At 35.4% G+C, this 27,343-nt stretch overlaps 1 pseudogene; it reads left to right on the top strand.

Moving 5' to 3' along the window:
• Positions 1 to 4,754: 4,754 nt before the first annotated feature.
• LOC123939304 overlaps positions 4,755 to 27,343 on the top strand; it is a 29,870-nt pseudogene continuing 7,281 nt past the window's right edge.

The raw sequence follows: 27,343 nt of genomic DNA, 5'->3' as shown, positions 1-27,343 counted from the left end.
CTATTCTTCTCAAACTGTCCCATAAAATAGAAATGGAAGGAAAAGTTCCAAACTCATCCTATGAGACTCACATTACCTTGATCCCAAAAACAAGGACCCCACCAAAAAGGAGAATTACAGACCAATATTCCTGATGAACATGGATGCAAAAATTATCTCAAAGAATCTAGCTAATAGGATCCAACAGTACATTTAAAGGATTATTCACCATTACCGAGTGAGATTTATTCCTGAGCTACAGGGGTGGTTCAACATCTGTAAATCATTCAATGTGATACACAACATTAATAATAATAAAAATAAGTAAAAGAACCATATGATCCTCTTAATAGACATAGAAAAAGCACCTGACAAAACACAGCATCCTTTCTTGATAAACAACCTCCACAATGTAAGAAAAGGGAGAACATACCACAACATCATAAAAGCCATATACAAAAGACCCACAACAAATATCATCGTCTCTTAGTTTTTCTCTTAAGGTCAGGAACATGACAGGGATGGCCATTCTCACCACTGTTGTTCTACATAGCACTGGAAGTCCTAGCCTCAGCAATCAGACAATAAAAAGAAATAAAAGACATCCAATCAGCAAAGAAGTCAAACTTTCACTCTTTGTGGATGACATGATATTCTATATGGAAAAGCCAAAAGATTCCACCCAAAAATTGCTAGAACTGATGCAGGAATTTAGCAAAGTGGCAAGATATAAAATCAATGCACAGAAGTCAGTTATATTTCTATACACTAACAGCAAAGCAGAAGAAAGAGAATTTAAAGAATCAATCCCATGTACAATTGCACCAAAAACACAAGATCCCTAGGAATAAACCTAACCAAATGGGTAAAGGATCTATATTCAGAAAACTATAGAACAACTCATGGAAAAAATTAAGGAAGACACAAAGAAATGGAAAAATATTCCATGCTCATGGATTGGAAGAACAAATATTGTTAAAATGTCTGTGCTACCCAAAGCAATCTACACATTCAATGCAATCCCTATCATACTACCATCAGCATTTTCACAGAGCTGGAACAAATAATTCTAAAATTTGTATGGAACCAGAAAAACCCTGAATAGTCACAGGAATATTGAAAAAGAAAACCAAAGCTGGTGGCACCACAATTCCAGACTTCAAGCTGTATTACAAAGCTGTAATCATCAAGACAAGACAGTACTGGCACAAAAACAGACACATAGATCAATGGAACAGAATACAGAACTCAGAAATGGACCTTAAACTCTATAGTCAACTAATCTTCAACAAAGCAGGAAAGAATATTCAGGGGGAAAAGGACAGTCTATTCAACATATGGTGCTGGGAAAATTGGACAGCCACATGTAGAAGATTGAAACTGGACTACCCTCTTAAGCCATACACAAAAATAAACTCAAAATGGATGAAAGACCTAATGTGAGACAGGAATCCATCAAAATCCTGGAAGGGAACAAAGAGCAACCTCTTCAACCTCAGCCACAGCAACTTCTTACTAGACACGTCTCCAGAGGCAAGGGAAACGAAAGCAAAAATGAACTGTTAGAACTTCATCAGGATAAAAACCTGCACAGTGAAGGAAACAATCAACAAAATTAAAAGGCAGGCTACAGGATGGGAGAAGATATTCACAAATGATGTATCAGAAAAAGGGCTAGTATCCAAATTCTATAAAGATCTTATCAAACTCAACACCCAAAAAACAACATAATACAATTAAAAAAAATGGGCAGAAGACATGAACAGACATTTCTTCAAAGAAAACAAACAAATGGCTAACACACACATGAAAAAATATTCAACACCACTGGGCATCAAGGAGATACAAATAAAAACCACAATGAGATACCACCTCACACTTGTCAGAATGGCTAAAATTAATAACTCAAGAAACAACAGATGTTGGTGGGGATGTGGAGAAATGGGAACCCTCTTACACTGTTGGTGGAATGCAAACTGGAGCAGCCACTCAAAAATAATATGGAAGTTCCTCAGAAAGTTAAAAATAGAACTACTCTATGACATAACAATTGCACTATTACATTTTTATCCAAGGAATAAAAAAATAGTGCTTCCAAGGGGCACATGGACCCCAATGTTTATAGCATCAATGTCCACAATAACCAAAATATGAGTAAAGCCCAGATTTCCATGGAAAGATGAATGGATAAAGAAGATGTACACACACACACACACATACACACACACGCGCGCGCATGTTACTCAGCCATCAAAAAGAATGAAATCTTGCTATTTGCAATGATGTGAATGGAACTAGAGAATATTATGCTAATACAAATAAGTCAGTCAGTGAAAGATAAATATCATGATTTCACTCATATGTGGAATTTAAGAAAGAAAACAGATGAATATAGGGGAGAGGAAGAAAAAAATAAAATAAGATAAAAACAGAAGGAGACAAACCATAAGAGATGCTTAATTATAGGAAACAAGCTGAAGGTTGGTGGAGGGGAGGTAAGTTGTAGGGGGGATGAGGTAACTGGGTGATGGGCATTAAGGAAGGCACTTGAACTAATAAGCACTGGGTGTTGTATGCAACTGATGAATCACGAACTTCTACCCCTGAAACAAATAATACACTATTTGTTAACTAAATTGAATTTAAATTGAAAAATTTCAAAAATAATAGACATTTTTCAAGCCTGATCAAGGAAAAAATATTTTTTCACAAATTAAAAATAAAATGATTAATATGAATCAGTTTAAGCCAATAACTGTGGAAAAGATACTGTCAAAAATAACTTACCCATAATTCTCATAAGAAACTGAAATCCTGTCAAACTTTTAACATACAAATATCATTCAACATATAAAATATTTTTTTTTATTCTCTAAATCCAATATTCCAACATGAGTATTCTTTTCAAATCTGGTTCTCTCCAGTTGTTTATGAGTGGACCAAGTGTTGAGAAAGCTAGAAGATCCTTTCAGAAAATAGTTTTATTAGTTTTGATTCTATGTGGCCCATGTTTAACAGAAAACTATTTTTCCTTTTACAAAAGGCTCAGAAGGAAGTGTAAAATAGGACTTTAAAAGGTTAGTACTATCACTTTTCTGTCACCTCCCAATTTGAAAGGAAAGAATATCTTCTTAGGTAAAATTAAATGAATGAATGAGTGAATGAATGAATGAGTAATTTAATACATCACAAGTAATAAAAATGTATAATAGCAAAAGCCCTCCCATTGTTATTCACTGAATCTCAGATACAATTTGAGTAATTCTGAATAAATGTTACCTGACTACTTTCAGGATATATCCCAATCCCTAAAACAAAAAAAGAGTATTAGATGAATTGAATAAGTGATGATAAGCAAAATATTCACGCAATTTTTAAAAGTATCTCCATGGTGCAGCAAAGTAACTTTGCAGAGGTGCTATCCTCCTAACGTCTAAGTGGAGGCAGGAGAGCAGAAGGCTGAGGGATGAGCATGAGCAAGTACCAAAGAGTTGATGGTGACATGTGAAGGCAGCCATTTTCTTGGCATCTGAGAAAGAATGATGATGGGGGTGACATGAAGAGGTGATATATATAACATATAAGAAGGTAGAAGTGGGAGTGGGTAACAAGTGAGTGGAAGTGATGAAGTATCCAACAACCAAAGTTGTGAGGAGGAATTGAGCAAATACTGTAAGTAAACTGAGGGTACCAGAAGCCTGGTTCTTCTATGTCAGAGAAGGATTTACAAATATGGCATGTTCACATACTGGGGAAAATTCTGAGATACTGCACTGGAATTTATAGTATCAGTATGAAATTCAGGTTGTTAATCATAAATAAATATATAGATAGAGAAATAGATACAGATACATACATATGTATATATTTATTTCCTAAATCTCTCCTTGCTAAAAGAAGCACAAGTGTTTCTAAATGACTTTTTTTTTAATTAAAAGAATCTACTGCTTATGAGAGAAATGCCTGATTTCATGGCTGAGTTAGGAAAAACACAAGATGAGCGTGCACAATTTTAAGCAAACAAAAAAAGTAAGTGCCAAAAAAATTATGGCCATATGTCAAAAGGATGAAGAAAGGGCTCAAGTGCTAAAATAAAACAATTTCAGCATCAAAATTAATAATGATAGTAACAAAATTCAACTCATGGATTAAAACAAGAATCCATGAGCCATACAGATACAAATTTTTTTAAAAGTTTCAAGAAAAGAGAAAGGATCTCCTTATAGAAGAAAGAAAACTAATAGCTACAAAGGAAATGGTGGAAATACAAATTCACGATTAGATAAGATGCATGGTGGCTGTTGATTCACACAAGAATGGTCAATGGATTTTTAGGCTGGTGGGGGAAGTTTTATGAAGAGCAGAATATTGGCCTAGGTTCTGAGTATCTTTCGGTAAAATACTTAGCAACTACAAATTGGAAAATGCCTTTCCAGTGGAATTTTTCGCATACACAAAATTGACTTTATGATCAGGTCACCACCACCATTAGCAGGAGAGGTTCACAGTGTGTGCCTCCTGGTGTGATGCACTGAGACTAACACATCACCAGTCCTGTGGGATTCCTGCAAAACATACATGGCTTAAATTTAATCATGAGGAAAACATCAAATAAATTCCTTTTATAAATAGAAAAGACACTGTCAAGGTCTTGAAAGAAGAGGGCAACTGGAAAGAGTTCCACATTAAGAACACTGGAATGGCATAACAAATAAACACTACACATGATCCTGGATTGGACCTAGGACCAGAAAGGAAAAAGAAACATTGTCCACATGGATGTCAACAGAAACAGAGAAAATGTGGATGAGGTATGTGAATTGAATGGTGGTGTCATATCAAGCTTGACCTGATTTGAAGACAGTGCAACTACCTGTCCTAATACGCCCAGGACTATGGAGATATTACCACAGGAAGTGCAGCATTATAGGAAGCTTCTCCCCAGCCACAAAAAGTCTCTGAAAAAGTCCACGTGCTCTTTAGGATAGGTATAGGAGGTTGGAGGGGATTAAAAAAAACCCAGGCCATGGGCCCAAAAATGGAGGAAGAAAGCAACTGCATCACAACATAGATTACCCATAGTTGCTCGTGTTGTTTTCATACTTTGCCATTGATAATGAGAATGTTCTGTGAGTCTTGATTCTGGAGTGCCCCTTGTTGTTTCACTCTGAATGTTGTGACAAGTGTGCCATGTACGTGAGTTAGAATCATGAAGTCAACAGTTCAGCTTTGACATTTCCTGTGGAATAACTGTTGCATTTTGTATCCGGATCGCTTTAGTTTAGTTTTCATCATTGTGGGTCTTAGGATTATTTTTCTAAGTGCTCCAGTAAGGAAAATGAGAATGATTACAGTATTTGTGTCAGCATGACACAAATACTGCTGAGAAAGAAGACTAACCTATTGTGTTATTTTAAGATTGACACACACAAATGGAGTAGGGAGGTGAATAAGGAAAGGAGAGACTACAGTACAATATGTAGAAAATAAATTGGGACTGGGGATAGTACAGAAAGATCTGTGAAAGCAAATATGAAGAATGAATCTAATGAGTATAGGATAAGTAGCACATTTTCCTAAATCAATCAAAACTTTTCATCTCCCAAAAGAACATGATGGCTTAACTGGAAAAAGGAGCACTGAATTAATTTGAGCGTACCACAGGAACACATTATTGTATTGTTCCTGTAAGTGATCTGTGAAACTGAGTGCATTTACATCCCCTGTACCAGAAGTTGCAACTAAACTGACATGTGGGTGAACAAAAGGAGAGATTTTGATGATAGATGCATTAGACCTCTACAGTGAAGAGCTGATTCTCTAAGATCATGGCAAGGATCACACTTTCTATCAAGTGATGCATCGAATGATAGCAACAGCAAAAAATATAATGCTCCTGAGCTCTTAAGTATTTTGATTTTAAATAGAAATTTCAAATTATAGTCTCAAATTCTATAAGGATTTTCAGAAAACATTAAACAAATAATTGTTAGTGTCATACCCAAATAAAAATTGGGTTTTGTTCAGGCACCTGGATGGCTGAGTTGGTGTCTGCCTTTGGTTTAGGTCATGATCCCAGGGTCCTGGGATCAAGTCCAGAACCAGGCTGCCTGTTCAGCAGGAGATCTGCTTCTCCCTCTGTCTTTCTCTCACTCTCTTTCAAAAAAAAAATATATATATATAATCTTTTTAAAAATTAGGTTTTGTTCATGTACTTGTATATTCAGCAGACAATGCAAATGTACATTTTGGCAAATTCTATTCAGCCTATATCCTTCTTACCAAAGAGAATGTATTTCCTTCTAAATGTTTTGCATATCTTGTAGATAGTGCTGCTAAAATACATGTGATTTTCCTGCTTGTGTTACTGAAGATTTTACAATTTGGGGGGTCACTTTCAATTTCGTCAAAACATGTGAAAGCACGTAATGGGACTTTTGACTTTATAGAAATTGAAGGAGATAATCTCCTCAGACATGTGCCTATAAGATGGCTATGACTGTTGCCAGAAATACTTTTTTAAGTTAAAATGTTGACCTGATGAACCATCATATTTTCAAGATGTTGAACAGTAAAGAATGTCCTTCTCTAATTCATTTTTTTCATTCAGGTGTAAATGATACATAACATTACATTAGTTTCAGGTGAACAACATGATTCGATACTTGTAAACATTGCAAAATGATCACCACAGGAAGTATCATTACTATCTCTCACCATATATAGTTACAATTTTTTCTTGTGATGAGAAATTTTCAATTTTACTCTCAGCAACATTCAAATGCATGCAATGCAACTGCCCTTTTCTAATCTAGAAATACACTGCGGATGAGAATTATTAAAAGGATTACAGTAAAAAATATGTTTAGTTTCTCAAAAATTTTGGTATTATTTGAAAAGATCATAAGGAGGCTAGAAAATGATGAACTGACTGAATATTAAGTTATTCAATGTTATGTGTAGGTTATAGGTTATGACAAAACTATATAGCCAAAAAGATTCACTTTTTGGAAATAAGATTGTTTCAGAACACAAATAAGTCACCAAAACAGTGCAGCCAACTTAAAGAATTTCTCAATTTCTTTACTAAAAAATAGAATTTATTTGAAACCCACCTTTAATTTCACAAGTGCAAATTATTGCTGTGCTTAAAAGCCATTTTTTTTTCCTGAGAAAGAAGTTTACCTCATGTGCTTCAGTGTAGAAATGGATAGTTCATATGATGGATTTATGGAGGCAAAGGACCTGAGAGAAAAACAGCTGGTTCACCAGAACAACCCTGAGATGTGCAGATTGGACATATTTTGGAGAACTAATTCCTACAAGCCTAAAAATCTGCTGTCACTAGTAGTGAACTTCTAAGTATTACTCCTACCTCACCCCATATACAAAAATCATTGCAAGAGCTATCAAAGATCTAAATATAAAAGCTAAAACTATTTAAAAAACTCTGAGAGAAAACATAATAGTATATATTCATGATCTTTAATTTGGCAATGGACCTAGATACAACACCTAAAGCACAGAAACAAATAGAAAAACAGATAAATTTGACTTCAGAAATTTTAAATTTTGTGCATCAAAGGATATTATCAAGAAAGTAAAAAGAAAACTCATAAGAATGGAACATTTGCAAATTATACACCTGATAAGGTCTAGTATCCAGAATATATGTCTTCTTTTACTGAAAAATGTAACATTGTATATATTTAATATATACAGTGTGTTGCTTTGATATATTTATATATGTAATATGATTACTAGTATGTAATATGATTGCTAATGTAGCAGTATTTATCAGAGTCTGTATTTGTTACACTATGCATTATATCTCTATGGCTTATTTACTACTTATTACGAGTTTGTACTTTTAAACCCTATCATGCTTATACCCTACCCCATCTCCTATAACTACCATTGTACCATTTTTATAAGTTCACTTTTTTAGGTTGCACACAAAAATTATATCATACAGTACTTGGCTTTCACTGTCTGAATTATTTTGTTTAGCATAATGTGTTACGGTCCATCCATGTTATTGAAAATGGAATGATATTCTCCTTTCCTGTAGCTGAATAATATTCCATTGTGTATATGTACCACATCTTTTTTTTTTTTTTAAAGATTTTATTTATTTATTTGACACAGAGAGAGATCACAAGTAGTCAGAGAGGCAGGCAGAGAGAGAGGAGGAAGCAGGCTCCCCGCAGAGCAGAGAGCCTGATGCGGGGCTCGATCCCAGGACCCTGAGATCATGACCTGAGCCGAAGGCAGCGGCTTAATCCACTGAGCCACCCAGGCACTCATCCATCTATGGGCATTTGGGTAATTTCCATATTTTGACTATTGTGGATAATTCTGTGACAAACATAGGAATGCAGACATCTCCTCGAAATCCTGTGTTCATTTCTTTTGGATATATACCAAGAAGTGGAATTGCTGGATCATATGCTAAATCTATTTTTAAGTTTTTGAGGAACCACCACCAATTGTTTAGAAAACACCAGTTGTTTGCCACAGTAGTTGGAGCAATTTACATTCCCACTAACAATGTGTAATAGTTTCCTTCTCACCACATCCTTACCAACAACTATTGCCTCTTATCTTCTTGATGGCGACCCTATAAATAAGTCTATAACTGAACAACAGAAAGACAAATAATCTGATCTAGAAATGAGCAAAGGATCTGAATAGATATTTTTCCAAAGAAAGTTACAAAAATGCCCCAAAAGTACATGAAAAGAAGTGTAAAACCATAGTCCTTAGGAAAGTACAAATCAAAATGACAATGAGATACCAACTTCACACCCACTGTAGCTGTAATAACAATAATAATAATACAAATAACAACACTGAAAATAACAAGTGACAGTGGACAGTGGACACTGTACATTCTGGTAGAAATGTAAAATGCTTCAGCTAATGTGGAAAACAGTTTAGTGGCTCCTCAAAAGTTAAATATGGAATTACCATATGATCTAGCAAATACATTCCTAGATATATGGGGAAAAGTTAAAAATAGGTATTCAAACAAAAAGAAATACCTAAATCTATATAGGAGTACTATTTACAATAAACCCAAAGTGGAAATAATCCATATCCATTAACAGATGAATAGATAAACAGAATTTGGCAATATCTACAATGGAATATTATTCAATCATAAAAAATGAATGAAATACAGACACCTACTACAATATAGATGAGCCCTGAAACATTTTGTTAAGTAAAAGAAATCAGACAGAAAGGTCACATATTATATAACTTCATTGATATGATATATCCCTGAATAGGTAAATCCATAGGGACAAAAAGCATCTGCTTTTTAGTGATGAGTGCCTGGGGGAAGAAGAAATGATGAAGAACTGCTTGGTGGGGCAGGGTTTCCTTTTGAGGTCTTAAAGATATTTTGGAACCAGAGAGAGATGACTATTGCATAGCCTTACAAATATACACTTTAAAATAGTTAACAAATACTGTTGCTCTTCTATGTTATGGGAGTTATACCTCAGTAAACGTCTTTTAAAAAATTAACACCTTATTAAAAACATCTAAGTATTTCATGCTAAAAAGCTTTTGTTGAGTGTATATTTAGGCTGAAGTCATCACATTCAGTTGATACTGGGAATGCATGTAACATGCACTTGACAAAAGCAGATCTGTGAGTCAAAATGAATGTTCTGTTTGATGGTATTGTTTTACTACTACATCAAAAGAAAAAAGAAAAGAAAAGAGAAGAAAAGAGGATAAAATACCTTTGAAAGGTTATGAAGGCTATAAAGTCTGTGGGCAGTTCGGAAGTCTAATATTTAAAAGAAGAGAAAAAGTATCCTACTGTATCATGGGGAGGAAACACATCATTGTTAATTTTGTTACGAATCAATAATACCTATTTAATTAGTCTTACTGTTTTAATGGTCTCCTTTTAAAAATGCTTTAATCCATTTATTTTAAGAATATATAATAATATAGCCTATCAAATATAAATACCAAATAAATAATTTTTAAAAGCAGGTTAAATAAATTTCTATTTGACAGGACAGAAAAAAAATTATAAAATATTGTTATATTTTCACATATGTTATTATTATTTTTTAAGATTTTATTTATTTATTTGACACAGAGATCACAAGTAGGCAGAGAGGCAGGCAGAGAGAGAGGGAAGCAGTCTCCCCACCAAGCAGAGAGCCCAATGCGGGGCTCAATCCCAGGACCCTGAGATCATGACCTGAGCAGAAGGCAGAGGCTCAACCCACTGAGCCACCCAGGTGCCCCCACATATGTTATTTTAATTAGCAATATTAATTACTACTAGTTGAGACTGTTAGCTAGGCCTATTTAAATAATAGCATTGATGTAAGAGAAAAGACAGAATAATATATGTATTTTTGAATAAACAATTTTTCCATATGTTTATGTTAAAGTAACATATATATTTAAAAGTAACATATATACATATTATATATTAATAATAATAAATAAATAAATATAGAACATAGAATAAATAATATAATATATTATATATAATATAAATACTGTGTAAATAATATATTATCTATTAAATAAATATTATATATTTATTGTATATTGTATAAGTGTAAATATAAATAAACATATTATAAAGTAACATGTATACACCTGTGTTACACATATATAACATATATATGTACATGTGTTTGTGCAATATGTGTGTGTGTGTGTATATATATATGTATACATATATATATGTATATATATACATATATATATACACACACACACACATAGTACTGGTGTGGTATGTTTGTGTCCTCAGTTGGCCTTCTAAAAAGTTAGCTATCCTAGGGTGCATGGGTGGCTCAGTCAGTTAAGTGCCTGCCTTAGGCTCAGATCATGATCCCTGCTCCCAGAGTCCAGGGATGGAGCTCCACATTCAGCTCCCTGCTCAACAGGGCGTCTGCTTCTCCATCTCCCTCTGTCCTGAAACCCACCCCCCACTGCCCCTTCTCTCTCTCTCTCTCTCTCTCTCTCACTTGCTCAGTTTCTCTCTCTCAAATAAATAAATAAAGTCTTTTCAAAAAAATAAAGAATAAAAATAGCAAGTTGGCTATCCTATTCAGAGGGTTACATGGAAATAATGAAAAAATATCTCCTTACCTTGGGGGAAATTCACACGAGTATTTAGAGTAAAGAAGCATTATGTGTATAACTTGCTTTCAAGTGCTTGAGAAACTAATGATAATGGGTGGATACAGATGTAGATATAGATGTAAGTTTATGTGCATGTGTAGATATACATCTAGTTACAAACATAGGTATAAACCCATTTGTGTGTCATTTATGCCTCAATGAAAAAATAAATTTAAAAAATCATCCTGACGTCATTTTGCTTGTTAGACATTATGTACTAATGAAATTATTTCAATTTTATGTTCTTTGCATTCTTTCATAAGCAAACATACATCCAAAGCTCTTTGAATTATAATCATTAGAAATAAATTATCTTACACTGTTTCTCAAAAATCTTTGGTTAAAAAAACAAAAACAAAAACAAAAAAACCTACACCATTTGGTACTCTAGTACCAAAGACACTTGTAGCACATTCAGATTTAGCGTCCCTACCGAGCCTGGCACAGTGTTGCTGGCCAGGAAACAGCTCTTGAACTGCACGTGGAGAAGAGTTCAAGGTGCAAAGAGAGTCTCAGAAGACGACCAGAGCTGGAAGGTTTCCCTACTGTGTGCCATGAGGCAAGTCACTTCTGAGCTACCATTTATTCTCCATAAACCAGCAGAATCCAGAATCTCTGACCCTGTCTGGCTTTACAGAGTGACTTATTTAATTCCATGAATAAGCAATACAAATACAATTACCTGACACGGTGAGAGATGGGCTTAAGTTAAAACGCAAGTACAAGGGCAACATCTTCTCTATGATTTACATTGCCATAGTCTGACACACGCACAAAAGGACCAAGTGTGTGAAGGGAGAAACTACAGATGTTTGGATGTTCACATTGGCTTATTATCAAGATGCTGAGCCTGACTGCTTTGAAGTGAAGAGCAAACGGAAAATCCCTGGAGGATGAATCTTCCCCTGAGACTTCTCAAATGTACTGGGTTCTGGCAGGACCACTCAGCCTTCCAGAGCATTCTTTTACAATGAAAACAACTGCCCACATTTTGAAGTGAAATTCTGAATCTTTTTTTTGTTTGTTTGTTTTAATCTTTGAAACAGCTGCACATATTTTAGTTTAAATGCCCTTTAATAAAACTTGTCATGTCCTTAATTTTTCCTTAAAATGTTATAGTTAAAATGAGAGCTACAGAGGGAGTTACGTATAGATACAAGATTTTCTTAGAGGAAATATGTACTTATTTCAGAACATTTTTGTTATCCTTACTTTTATTTATATATTCATGAAGAATATATAACTTTAAAAGGATGTAATTGGACAATTAAGGCATATTTCAACTTACTTCTCATTTTCATTAGAACATAATTCAACCACCAGTTAAATCTATTTCCAGTACTTAGTCAAATTTGTAAAACTGATTTGATTGACTCATAACGTAATTTCACTTGAATTCGGTCATAGGAATGGGAAAAGATAATGTACAACTACTCTGATATTCGTGTTAGATATTTTAACAAATTTATATTTATTTTCATTCAAATATGGCTAATAATTCAACATGTTCTCCAAGTAGGTGCAAAATCTCCACCAGTGTTAGGAGTATCAAGACGCAGAGGAGATGTAGAAAGAATTTATCTCAAGAGGCATTGTATATAGATATTTTATCAATTATGTCCCATAGAAGAATACTTAATTCTATAAGACATTTATAGGCATCCAGAAAGTAAAATCATTTTGTGGTCAACCTTAGTGACCATGGCATCTTAGATTCCCTTCCTGGAAATTCACAGTACCTATCTGCATTTTAAAGCCCTAAGAAGTCCCTAAATGAAATAAACCAGTAACAAAAATGACGTGGGTCAGCTTTTTAAGTTTATCTGACTTTGTTCTGCCTGCCAGTCTCACCTGGGAATTCCTGTATTCCAAACCCAGTTTTGGTCTCCTCTATCTTGAACATCATAGGTGGTCCTGGGTTGCCCAGAATTTTTTGACAGACCCTTAGAGTCTAAGACTTTAAATTCTATAGTGTTTCCTTTAAAAAGGTCTAAAAATTACTTAATTAGTAGAATAAATCATCATTGATGTCCTCTAGTCTTTAAAATATTCTTAGTCTATTCCCTACTCAATCTTCTGTTGAAAACTGGCAGGGCTATCTTAAAATTTCATTAACTCCTATATCAAATAATCACAGTTGAGGGGAGACAAGATTCTTTTTTATTTTTTTCTTACAGAGAGAGAGAGGTAAAGATGTATAAATACATAATGGGGGGGGCATAGAGAGGGGAAGAGAGAGAATCTTAAGTAGACTCCACATCCAGTGCAGAGCCCCATGCAGGGTTCCATCTCACAACCCTGAGATCATGACCTGAGCCCAAATCCAGAGTCCAATGCAAAACCTGCTGAGCCATTTTACAGGCACCCTGGAGAGCAGATTCTTAAAATCTGAGAACTCATTTGGAGCACAGACACATTCTGGCCTTGACATCAGGTTCAGTCTGATGGATGCTCTTCCAGCATTGAATTTAACTTTTCCCTTCCTCCGCTTGTTTTCATGTAAAATATAAGTACATTCATGGAAATGTTTCAAGCAGAACAAAGTCCAGTTATATCTCATTTGCATTTCTCTGCTTGGCCATAAGCAACAAGTAGACTTTAATCATTCACTATGTCATTTTTGTTCCTTTGTGTTTTTGTTTCTTGCCGTAGTGTACATTTTGAGTGATCAGGTCAGTATTAAAAAAGAAACGAAATCCCAGTGTTTCAAGGAAAGAGTGTAAGAACAAAGAAGGAAGTAAGGTTCTCTGTGCTTGTCTCTCAGGAACCAGTGACATGTTTTCCCACTCAATACTCAACAGTCCTATGAGGTAGGTATTATGATACCTATGTTGAAGATGAGAATTCAAGCTCAAGGATATTTTCTTCCTTCAAAAAAGATTAATGATTATGCCCTCTGAATTTCCCCCCAAATATCCATAGGCTACATGACAGCTTGGTGAAATATAATATTGGGATATTTAAGTAATAAATACTAATAAAATAATCACTTTGAGGTAGCTCATTTGATTAGGTTTTTTTTTTTTTTATAATTCTGACCCTTGCTTGCTCTTGTTCTTTGATATTACATGTACATTAGATTTCAAATCTGAAATAGCATTTTAATCATGATTTTCATTAGATTTCCTGAATCCTTTTTCAGGGCTGATCAGTCATTTTTGTAATGACTACCTAGATTTTCATAGAGGAAATTCTGATAATTTTCTCTAACTGTTCTATTCTTTTAAGCAAAGTACTATCACTCAGAAAGGAAACAAAATAGTCCCAGACATTCATGCTCTGTGCACAGTGATAAATGATCTAGCGCTGAGCAGTGCTGGGTATGAGATAAGTTATTTTCAGATGGTTCATACCAGTCACCCAACTGACTTGATCGATACCATTCAGTATGATACAGTACAATCCCAGCTGGAAACACACAAACAAATAAATGGTTGTTGAAATCAAAGCCTGCCAAATTCTTTCCAGCCAGTTAATTGTATTTAAATGCTCAACGCTTAAACACTCACACAGATTTACAGGCTTACAGAATTAAATGTAAACTCTCTAGTTCTAAATTCATTGATCAAGGAAGGCACTACAGAAAGTAAATTACCACTAACTCCATCAATAAAGTCAAGTTCCAGATACCCTATGCTATATGTCAAAATGATATCAAAATTAATAGTAATGACAGCAATTTAACAAATGTTTTGCTGTGGTCTTTAAAGGATTATTTCAATAAAGCTCCAACTTCTTTTAATGGGTTAGAATTGGTGCATTTCTTTGCTAAAATTTTAGCAATCTGCTCTTCCATTTAGGAAAATAAGTAATTTAAAACTAATTGTGGACTGCCTTTCGAGCAAAAGAAATAAACAAAAATTTTCCACTTGTCTGAAAGGTTTTTACTTGAAAAAGACCAATGAATGGAATGCATTGATTGACTCTCCATAAAGACTACAGATACGATATGTCTCTCTTCCAAAAAATGAAGAATGCAAATGAATAGAAGCTGGCTTTACAAAGGACGGGAATAAGTGTTCCAATAACTCATAAATTTCTTATTTTTCAGCACACATACCCAGGTTTTATGCTATCTGAAAGTTATTCAGACTTTGCTAATACATTAGTAAGAGCCATTAGTTATTTAGAGGTAATTACCTGATAGATACTGATAAATCTTTACACACAGTGAAAAAACTTTGAACAACATAAAGGAATGCCTGTGAGGGAGCTCTTGCTAACCCCATTTTACAGATTATGGAAATTAGATTTTAAATGCTTAGTAAATTGTCCACAATAATATGGTTGAAGAATGACTGGTCCAAGGATAATCCGATATAGCCACTGTGTGGAACCACTGCATCTACTGCCTTTCTGATTCTCCTAATTACGAAGCATAAATCATCTGCATAAATGGCAGTCCTTTTTCTCCTGCTGCTGTATCATATAGACTCAGCGTTCTAAAGGAACAGTGTGAGTACAGCTGTATGAGATGCAAGATGCTTTAGAAATACCCAGCCACCTGGAAAGCCATAACAAATATGACTTGGTAATCAGCTCTTTCCCAGAGCTGTGATGTCTCACATGTCAAAAGTGGTAAGCACTTCCCAGAGCTCTGACAAAATTACACCCAAATGAAATTTCTTCCTCACCAGGGAAACTCCAGAGCAATGAGTTACACTGGTACAGCATTTATAAGCCACAATCCTGAATGCATAGGGATATTTTTTCTCTCTCTAAACACTCATCGATAAACAAATCCATAGTTTTGCCTAAGGAGAGTGATGTAAATGCAAGCCTTGCAACAAATACTATGGTCACAATAGTATTTATAGGGGGAAAAAATTTACCAGATACTTTGACCCAAGAAATCACACACTAGACTAACTTCAATCTTTGGATGGAAACCTTGGTGCAGGTTTATATGTCTGTGCAGATATGACTTTCCTTAGCTCGCTTGTGAAACCCTCTGCCACTGTATTGAGTAGAGACTTCTCCAGGGAGTGGAGAAATCACTTCGAAGCTCTCCCTCCCCCTGGTATGTCACTTCTCTGCATGGCTTTTGGACACGTACCAAAGTATTGCAGATGCCAGCTGTGCCCAAGTCTGCGGGATGTTGATCAGCAATTCTTTCCTCCACTAAAGAATAAACCTGAATTGAGCAGAGACTCGAGGAGGGAAAGAGGAAAATGTCCCTTCTCCATCAAGGTTTCAGCTGCGGTCAGGCTTCAATAGCAAAAACGTGGCAAAATCAAGCTAAAGTAGAGTGGAATATATGTCGTTTTCACTCTGAGCTTAATTGAGTCATCTGGCTTAGCAAATGATAGACATCTTAGAATGCAGATATCTGGCACTATGGGGCATATGAACAATGGTTCAATTAACTAGATTTGATCATGCAATTCCTTTTCTTAAAGTATGTTTCTAGGGGCGCCTGGGTGGCTCAGTCGGTTAAGCGTCTGCCTTCGGCTCAGGTCATGATCCCAGCCCCACGTGGAGCTCCCTGCTCAGTGAAGAATCTGCTTCTCCCTCTCCATCTGCCCCTCTGCCTGCTCATGCTCACTCTCTTGCTCTCGCTCTCTCTCAAATAAATAAAATCTTTAAAAAATAAAATACATTTCTATACATTGAAGTTCAGCTTCCTCAGCATGTAATTCCAAAGTCTTTATGATCCAAAATATTTTTATCATACTAACACTGTGTTTTCTCCAGTTTCTCTGTACCCCATGTTCTCCTCCCACGCTATCCTCTACTTCTCAAACCACGTAGATCACTTTTTATTTCCTCTTTAAAACTTTTACACATCACCACCTCCTCCACTCCCTCTCCATTTATTTCTTATTGAAGTGTAACTGGCATATAATGTTATAGGAGTCTCGGATATGTAACATAATGATTTCACATTTGTACACATTGTGAAGTGATCGCCACAATAAGTCTAGTCACCATACAAAGTTACAAAAAATATTTTTCTAGTAATGGAAAGTTTTAACATTTACTTTCTTGAATCTTTCAAGTTTGCTCCACGATACTATCGACAATAACAACCATGCCATATATTACATCTCCATGACTCATTTATTTTATAACTGGAAGTTTGTATTCCTTGATCCCTTCACCAATTTGCCTACTTCCCAGCCCCCCTCCTTTCTAGAAACCCCCAATCTGTTCCCTCTATCTATAGTTTTGTAAGTGAAATCATATGGTAGCTGTCATTCTCCCTCTGACTTATTTCACTTATCTTGCTGCCTTCAAGATCTATCCACGATATCACAGATCTCAAGATTTCATTCTTTTTTATGGCTGAGTAGTATTCAAACACAAACACACAAACACACACTACATCTTATTTGCCCGTTCATCCATGGATGGACGGACACTTGGGTTGTTCCCATATCTTGGCTATTATAAATAATGCTGCAATGAACATTGGGGTACATATATCTTTACAAATTAGCATTTTCACTTTCTTTAGGCAAATACCCAGGACTGGAATGCTGAATCATATGGCAGTTTAACTCTCAATTTTTTGAGGAAGCTCCTTACTGTCTTCCATAGCGGCTGCATCAGCTTACATTCCCACCAATAGTGTATAAGGATCCACTTTTCTCCACATCCTCACCAACACTTATTATTAATTTACAACAAAGGAAGCAAGTATATACTATGGGGGAAAGAACAGTCCTTTTAATAAATGGCATTAGGAAAGCAGGACAGCTACATGCAAAAGAATGTAACTTGACAACAGCCTTATACAATACACAAAAATTAACTCAGAAAGATTCAAGACTTGAATGTAAGGCCAGAAATAAAAAACTCCTAGAAGAAAACATCGGTGATAAGCTCCTTGAAAATAGTCTTGACAATGATTTTTTTAAAAAATCTGATTCTAAAGGCAATGGCAATGAGCAAAAACAAGCAAATTTATCAAATTAAAATCTTTTGCACAATGAAGAAAACTATCAACAAAATAGAAAGGTGGGGTGCCGGGGTGGCTGAGTTGTAAGCATCTGCCTTCGGCTCAGGTCATGATCCCAGGGTCATGGGATCAAGTCCCACACCAGACTCCCTGCTCAGCGGGGAGTCTGCTTCTCCCTCTCCCTCTGCCTGCCATTCTCTCTGGCTGTGCTCTCTCTGTCTCAAATAAATAAATAAAATCTTTTTAAAAAATGTCTTAAAAATTTTAAAAGGAAAGCTACTGAATGGGAGAAGATATTTGTAAATCATATATATGATAGGTTAATATCCAAAATATGAAAAGAACTCATGCAATTCAATTACAACAACAACAACCATAAAAATCAGATTAAAAAATGGATAGAGGAGGGCCACCTTGGTGGCTCAGTCAGTTAGCCTCTGACTCTTGGTTTCAGCTCAAGTCATGATCTCAGGGTCTTGAGATGCAGTCCCGTATCAAGTCCCTGTCGAACCTGGCCTTGAACTCTGTGCTCAGTGAGGGGTCTGTTTCTCTCTCTCTTCCATGTGTGTATGCTCTCTCTCTCTCTCTATTTCTGTCTCTCTCTAAAATAAATAAATAATTTTTTTAAAAGATTTTATTTATTTATTTGACAGAGAGATCACAAGCAGGCAGAGAGGCAGGCAGAGAAAGAGGAGGAGGCAGGCTCCCCGCTGAACAGAGAGCCTGATGCGGGGCTCGATCCCAGAACCCTCGGATCATGACCTGAGCCGAAGGCAGAGGCTTAACCCACTGAGCCACCCAGGTGCCCCTAAATAAATAATTTTCTAATAAAATGGATAGAGGTTCTGAACAGAACATTTCTAAAGACATAAAAATGGCCAAGAGATACATGAAAAGATGCTCAACATCACTTATCATCAGGGAAATGCAAATCAAAACTATAATGAGATATCACCTCACACCTGTCAGAATGGCTAAAATCACTCCCTTTCCACTTTGCAATCAACGGCTCTCTTCACCTTTTGTGTGGTCCCTAGCACTGTGGCTCTCTCTTTAATACAGCATCTAATTGGTTCTGTTATTCTTGGTTCCATTTGTTCTAGAACAGTACCAGGGCCTTATTCAATCCTGTGTTCCAGGGTTTGCCAAGGGAAACAATGAGTAAATATGACTTTTAAGACAATATATCTATTATATTACATACATACATATTACAATATAATATACATATTATATTATCTATTATATTACATAATACATGAACCATAACAGGGACTTAATAAATATTTTTGGAATGAATGAATGAATCACTGATATTTATTAACCATGGACTTTGTAAACTGAAGTAACATCTTTCTTTTATGCCATAATTATTAGAATACAAATCAAAAATAAATACATAATTTGGTTTCTGATCACTCCTTTTACATGGACCTCTTGATCCTGCCCAAGTGATAAGACCTTCCCCATTCCTAAGAAATGAGTAGGATACCTTTAACTTAAGTGCACTTTTCCTCTTCCTGGGGTTCTAGAGGCATGGGACTGGAGATGGAATGAGACTTTTCTTCCTCATTCCACATTCCACAGCAATGAGAAATAAATATTCAAATGTAAACAATAAAGAAAGATACGGACTACAATTAACTGTAAAATTACTAGGCAAGAAGTAAAGAATAAATTTCAAGGGCATATAACTTTTAAAAAGTATCTTCTCAAAATATTTGCAAAATGTGTATATAAAAAACACACGTAAGTAAGTCCTTCCATAAAATACTACTATACTAAACTTGGCTTACTGATTGATCCAGATGTCTAGATTTCTTTCTCATATAAGGGATACGGTGGGATACCTGGGTGACTCAGTCAGTTAAGAATCTGCCTTTGGCTGAAGTAATCATCTTGGGGTCCTGGGATCCAGCCCCGCCTCTGGCTTCCTGCTCAGTGGGGAGTCTGCTTCTTTCTCTCCCTCTACCCCTCCCTGCTGCTTGTACACTCTCTCTCTCTCCCCCCTCTCCTCTCAAAAAATTAAATAAATAAATAAAATCTTAAAAAAAATAAATGGTATAGGGAAAGCTGGAGGGGATAAATAAATCATCGTTGACAAAATAGTGATAATTTTTTTTCTAACTCATGGGGATGTCCATTGTATTATGTTCTGTGTATGGGGTAGTCTTACAAGAAAACATAAACAGAGTATATTCTCACTATATACAGGTTAATGCCTTTCTTATCTTTCCTAATGATTTTGCATTCCTATTTACTGTCATTCTTTAAGTCTGTTTTATTTTAAAAAGTCATAACAGGGGCACCCGCGTGGCTCAGTGGGTTAAGCCTCTGCCTTCGGCTCAGGTCATGATCTCAGGGTCCTGGGATCAAGCCACACATCGGGCTCTCTGCTCAGCAGGCAACCTGCTTCCCCTTCTCTCTCTCTGCCTGCCTCTCTGCCTACTTGTGATCTCTGTCAAATAGATAAATAAAATCTTAAAAAAAAAAAGATTCATAACATACCTCTAGAAATTAAGTTGTGTTCAACGATTTTATTTGAAATAATATCAAAGTATTAGTGGATTATAAATAACAAAATGCCTAGAACTTTGTAGTTGATAAATATCTTATATATAACTTTTCTTAATAACTGCAATAATTGTTTTAAAGGATGTTTAAAGAAGAAATGAATAAGACATCATCATAATTTAAATTTCAAAAAAGTTCTTTCAAGTTCCCAAAAGTAATGGGTATCATAAAATAAAAACTCATATTAATTTATTCCTACTGTAACAAAGGTTGCATACTAATTCCCATAGTTTGTGACAAAAATTAACTGCGGAAACCACCAAATAATCAAGGTAGTTTTATTTAATATGCAAAGAGCTGAAAGTTCTGTTTTATTATAATGGTGTTTGGATTCACCTAAAGGTTAGATCTCTTTATCACTATTTCTCAATTACTTAGGAAATAAGGAGGAAACATCCATCATGATTTACACAAACTACAGAAATTTGACAGAATATGAAAATCATAGAATAATTCAAGGCATTCATTAAAATTTATTCATAACACTAAGTTGGTTACATTACGAAATGGATAATTTAACTCTTGTATAAGTTATGCAATTGAGTATAAAATTGCTATGTTTCTAAAACAGAAACAAAACAGACATAAAGCTGATCACTTTCCTTGCTCCTTATGCATTAAAAAATATGCCTATACAAAGACAGATTTATAATAATTCATTTTACCTATGTGATTCCAGAATAAGTTCTTTACCTGAGAGGTACCCGAGGGAATAAGAGCAAGATAAACATCTTTGAAATGACCATTCAAAAAAGGAAGACTGGTAAAGACCCTTGGGGACAACTGGTCACTGGTGAAGAATAATTCTGGTGGACTAGAAGGGCCAAACTCCTTTCCTGGAAATGAAGTATATTCTTCATACAGACCCTGCCTCAGCATTCTGGGAGTCTCACAGTTCCAGGATCTTCTGTTGCCCTCTTGGGATTTTGCTCTCTTAGAGGTCACTGCTTCTCTATCATCTCTTGTGGCCAAAAATGCAATGGATGTTAGAGAGCAGAGGCTGTTCATCTCATTGCCTGTCCATTTTCTGCTTGCTCGTGAATCGAAATTCAAGGGTTACTTTTGGGATTGAAAAGACAGGGGTTTTTCAACAGAGAATTGTAATTTCTTCCGTAATAGAACTACCTCAGAATATATTGGGCATTTGGTCTATTTGCTTACAGCTGATTCCATGTGCCAATAATCATATCTAAACTTTTCTTCTGAACTTGGTGATTACATTTAACTCTGTCTTATTTACTGGCTTCCTTGCATGGCATTAACGTCTGGTTCTTGGGGTAAAGAGGGAGCCATAGATTTTTTCAGTCTTGTGAAGCCCCAGATTTCTAGATCTTTCCATATCTATCTCTGCCAACACGCTCAAGAATTCTTGCCTGTGACAGATCCTCTGTTGTATATAATACTTTGTTAAGAACAGTCAGAAGCAGAAACGATATATAAATATTATTTTTCTATAGAACTACTTCCCTCAAAGCTATAGGCACTGTGGAACATTTTCCTTCCAGGTTACTATATAGGGCAATTTTAACAAATGTTTGGCCATGGACTCACAAGGCCCTAACATGTAGCGTCAGATGCTCTACACCTGTTACCTGACCACTAAACCAAAGCCACATCTCCTACATTGCACTTATTCCTGGAATCAAATATTACGTCAGGCAAGGTTCAGTAGAGGAACCATAAACTATCGCTATGTTTTTGAGCACAAAGAAGAATACAAGAGAATAGGCTCTTACAAAAGCCAATAACAAAATTTAAAAGTATGCTTTGCCTGAGCAAACAGTTCGGCAGGATAGCTCCTTCCTTTGGGACCAGCCCTGGGTCCACCACTGGGACCACCACTGCCATAGTATCCTGGACAAGATGAAGCTAAAGACTGGTTAACTGAATCCATAAGTCATGGAATAAGGAGTCAAATCAAGAAGCCAATGCAAACCCCACTGTTTCCTGACTCATAGGAAGCTAGAAATGAATACTGGAAACAGCTTCAGAAAAATTACTACCTCCCTAGAGGATATGCAAGAGGCTACAGGAGGGTGGCCTCTCTCTAACTTGTACTTTTCAAATCTGCATGAAAGATTTCTTTTGCACAATTTAATTCACACCAAGAACACTAACTCCAAAGGAGTGTGGAAAGCCAATTCAAAAAGATATTACCATGGCCAAAGCAAGGTAATAAAGTATAGAGGTCAACTGTGTGATAATGGCTGTGGCAGACAGAATTCTGAAGATGCCTGTTCCCTAGTTTTTCCATCAAATGCTAATCAAGGTATTGTTGCTGAAATGGAATTTTGCAGATGTGATTAAGATTATGGTCTTTAAAAATTATTTACTGAATATATTTGATATATAACTTTATGTAAATTTAAGGTATACAACATGTTAATTTGGTATATTTATATATTATAATATGATTGCTCTTATAGCAATAATTAGCACCTCTATCACATTACATAATTATCCTGTCTAGTGGTTGGATAACTAAGTTCTAGTTTCTTTGCACGTTTGATGATTATAGTAAAATATTTTTGTCTATACTCATGATACTATGCATTAGCTCTCTAGCGGTTAGTTACTACTCATTGCAAGTTTTTACCTTAAACAACATCTGTTCTATCCCTCCACTGCCCATCTCCTGGTAACCACCATTTTACTCTCTGTTTTTATGAGTTCAGCTATTTTAGATTCTACCTATAAGTGATAACATATAGCATGTGTCTTTCTCTGTCTTACTTATCTCACCTAGCGTAATGGGCTCAAGGTCTATTCATGTTGTCACAAATGACAGGATATCCTCCTTTCTTATGACTGAATAAATTCTAGCGTGTGTGTGTGTGTGAATCTATATGTGGAGATATAGATATATATACCATATTTTCTTTATCCACTTATGCACTGATATGGATCCAACCACTATAGAAAACAGTATGGAGGCTCCTAAAAAAATAAAAAATAGATCTACCATGTGATCTAGCAATTTGATTTCTGGATATATAACCACTCCCCCCAAAAAAGAAAATAGGATTTCAAAGAAATAGAGGCACTCTTGCATTTATTACAGCATTATTTGCAACAGCCAAGATATGGAAGTAAGATTATAGTCCTTAAAATAAATTATCCTGAATTATTCAGGTGAACCCAATGTAATCATATAAACCTATTAAAGCAAAGAAAATTCTCTGGCTAGAGGCAGAATATATTCTCCAAAAGGGGAAGTCAAAAATATTCAAAGCATAAGGACTCAACCTGTTGGTGCGGCTTTGAAGATGGAGGAATGAAGACACTCACCAGGGAACATAGGGGCCCCTAGAAGCTGAGAAAGGACTTCAGGCCATCAACTGGCAAGTAAGTAAACCTTAGTCCAAAACCACTGCAAGGACCTGTCTTCTGTGAGCAACTTGCATGAACTTGGAAGTGTCATTCCCCCAGAGCTTCCTGAAAGGAATGCAACCCCGCTGACACCTTGACATTGGTCTTGGGAGACTTGAGGTGGAGAACCAGCTGAGTCATTCTGTGCCTAAACTTATTTTTAAAACAAAAACCATTTTATTGAGGTCTAATTGACATATAGGAAGCTATACATATTTAATGTATATGACTCAACATTTTGGGAATAAGTATGCACCACCCAACCATCACCACAACCATGTACTACCAAATTATGCAATGACAAATTAGTGCTGTTTTAAGCTTCTAAGGGCATGTTAGATTGATATGACAGCAACAGCTACTAATATAACAACACGCCATCAACACACTACACGCACACACCCACACACACACAGTACAATGTCTATACAATAACATAAATGAACCAAAAGGAATCAAGGGAGAAAATTCACTATGATGTGCATGCCTGCCAGCGATTAGGAGAGGAAAACCATGTTTGCTTCCATTTGCATATTGACATTGTTAACATGTAAACATTATCTTTCCCTTAACAAATTGCTTATGTATTATGTAATAAGTCTCCACCACTCAAAGTTATTTCACTCAGTTACCTATCAGGCAGTAGCCAGATTTTATGCAAGTATATCTGATTAATCTTTATTCTTTTAAAATCTCCAGACTCCCCCACCTCACTTTCATCAACAAATAGTTATTAGTTTCCCAATGAAGTAGGTCAATATTACTAGAACACACACACACACACACACACACACATTCGAAGTACATTCATTTTTGCTTGCCAGTGTAGAAAGCTGGTTCTGGATAAGCATCCATAAACTGAGAAATACAATCCCCAAAATAAACAAACACATGCAAAGCCTTTTAGCAGGTTAGTGATTCCCTGTGAAGCTGCCATCCTCAGATGATGTGTCCAGCTCATTTCATGCCTCCGATTGGAACAGCATTAAACAAAAATGCAAGGAAATTAGGTCTCAGTTTTGGTACATGCTAGCAACAAATTCTGTATATTTCTCTCCTTTCCTCTGACAAATGGCAGCATTTCATGCTAACAGAAAATATCAAATTTCCCTTTCAAAGTTAGATCTTCAAACACTGTATCTCAAACAATTGGCTTTTTATAACTTCAAAAACATTCAAATTGGTAGAATTAGCTGCACACATGTAAATATTCATCCTTAGATTTTAAAGCCAACATTTGATAATTTTAATTATCATTTTAATGTAGTCTGAATAACTCAAATACCTCATATTTAGATTACGTTTATAGTTTTCTTTTGTAAACTAAAACTTTTTTAAGAAGGAAATTTTCTAGTATCATATTAAGTTTTAGTACATTAAGGTACAGATCTAAAAGAATAGCCAACAACAATATTCATCCAAAATTTTAAAAAGTTGTGCATATTTTAGTTTTAGTAAATGCATAAAAAACATTGCCAGATATTTCTTTTCTTCTCTAGAAAATAGGTCTAGCATTTGAGAGGATTGAAGGAACCCTCAAGGGTTTCATTATAAAGTATCAATTTCCCTTGCCTCTTTTAAGCTCTGAGATAAGAAAATCTGGACTGAATTTTCTAATCAATCTTTCTGTTCCCACTTGGAATCTTCCTCATCTTACCTAAAACTCTTAGCAATGTTTTAAACACAGAAAATAAAAGACAAACAAGCAAAGAAAAGGTTTTACTTTCATTTGACTTGTGCTGTCATAGAAAGTTGGTTAGTTTTCTATTCACTTTTCCCAATCCAAGAAGAATGTGCTGATATTTGAAGTTATCCTGCACAGATGACATAAATCACAGTATAAACACATATGGCTAGTTATTATCTGACAGTCCTCCCAGTTATCTTCTTTACTACACCTTTGTGAGAATCTCTAAATACTGATGTCTGTTTAAAATGTGCTTAAAGAAGAAACCTATTATTTTCCTTCTAATATCTGGAAGTCAGTAACTAGGATTTCCAAAGCAAATTAATATACTGCTAGAAGGACAAACCAATACCAAATCAATGTAGCAAGAAGCAAACCTATGGAATAAAAACCTAAACTACATTCTCATGTAGTAGGACTTCCATGGAAGATGGCAGAGTAGGAGAACGCAAGGCTTACTTTGTCCCATGGATATAGGTAGGTAACACACACAGCAGGGCAAATAACCCAGAAGAAGACCTAAAGACTGGCAGGATGGACTTTCACAGCTAAATGTAGAGAGGAGGCCACATCAAAGAGAATAGGAAGGACAGAAACATGGCTGGAGCTAAACAATCCCAAAACAGAAATGAGAGAGAGGTAATAAGTGACACCAAAGAAATACAAAGGATGATAAAAGAATATTATAAAAAATTACATACTAGCAAACTGGACAAACTAGAAGAAATAGATAAATTCCTAGAAACATATAATCTCCCAAAACTAAATCAGGAAGACCTAGAAAATTTTAATGGGCTGATTACCAGCAATGACATTGAATCAGTAATCAAAAAACTCCCAATGAATGAAAGTCCAGGACTAGATGGCTTCACAGGTGAATTCCTCCAAATATTTAAAGAAACGTTAATACCAATTGTCAAGCTATTCCAAAAAATAGAAGAGGAAAGAAAACTTCCAAACTCATTCTGAGAAGCCACCATTACCCTGAAACAAAACCTGATAAAGAAAAAACCACACACACACACACACACAAGAACTACAGAACAATATCTCTGATGAATATAGATGAAAAAGTCCTCAACAAAACATTAGCAAACCGAATCCAACAATACATTAAAAAATCAATCACCACAATCAAGTGGGATTATCCCTGGGATGCAAGAGGGGTTAAACAATTGTAAATCAATCAACATCATAGATCACATTAAAAAGAGGAAGGATAAAAACCATCTGATCATTTCAATAGATGCAGAAAAGGCATGTGACAAAGTACAACATTCATTCATGATAAAACCCCTCAAAATAGTAGGTTTACAAGGAATATACTGCAACATAATAAAGGCCATATTTAAAAAGCACACAGCCAACATCATACTCAATGGGGAAAATATAAGAGCTCTTCCCCTAAGGTCAGGAACAAGACAAGGATATTGGTTCTCACTACCTTTATTCAACATATTATTGGAAGTCCCAGCCACAGCAATCAGATAAGAAAAAGAAATAAAAGGCATCCAAATTGATAAGGAAGAAGTGAAACTTTCTCTATTTGCAGATGACATGATATTATATATAGAAAACTCAAAAGAGTACTTCAAAAAAATTACTGGAACTGATAAATGAATTCAGTAAGGTCACAGAGTATAAGTAAACATACTAAACATACT

Source organism: Meles meles, chromosome 3 (genome assembly GCF_922984935.1).
Source record: "Meles meles chromosome 3, mMelMel3.1 paternal haplotype, whole genome shotgun sequence".
NCBI lineage: Eukaryota > Metazoa > Chordata > Mammalia > Carnivora > Mustelidae > Meles > Meles meles.
The sequence above is the reverse complement of the archived record's forward strand: the minus strand, read 5'-3'. Positions and strand labels throughout refer to the sequence as shown.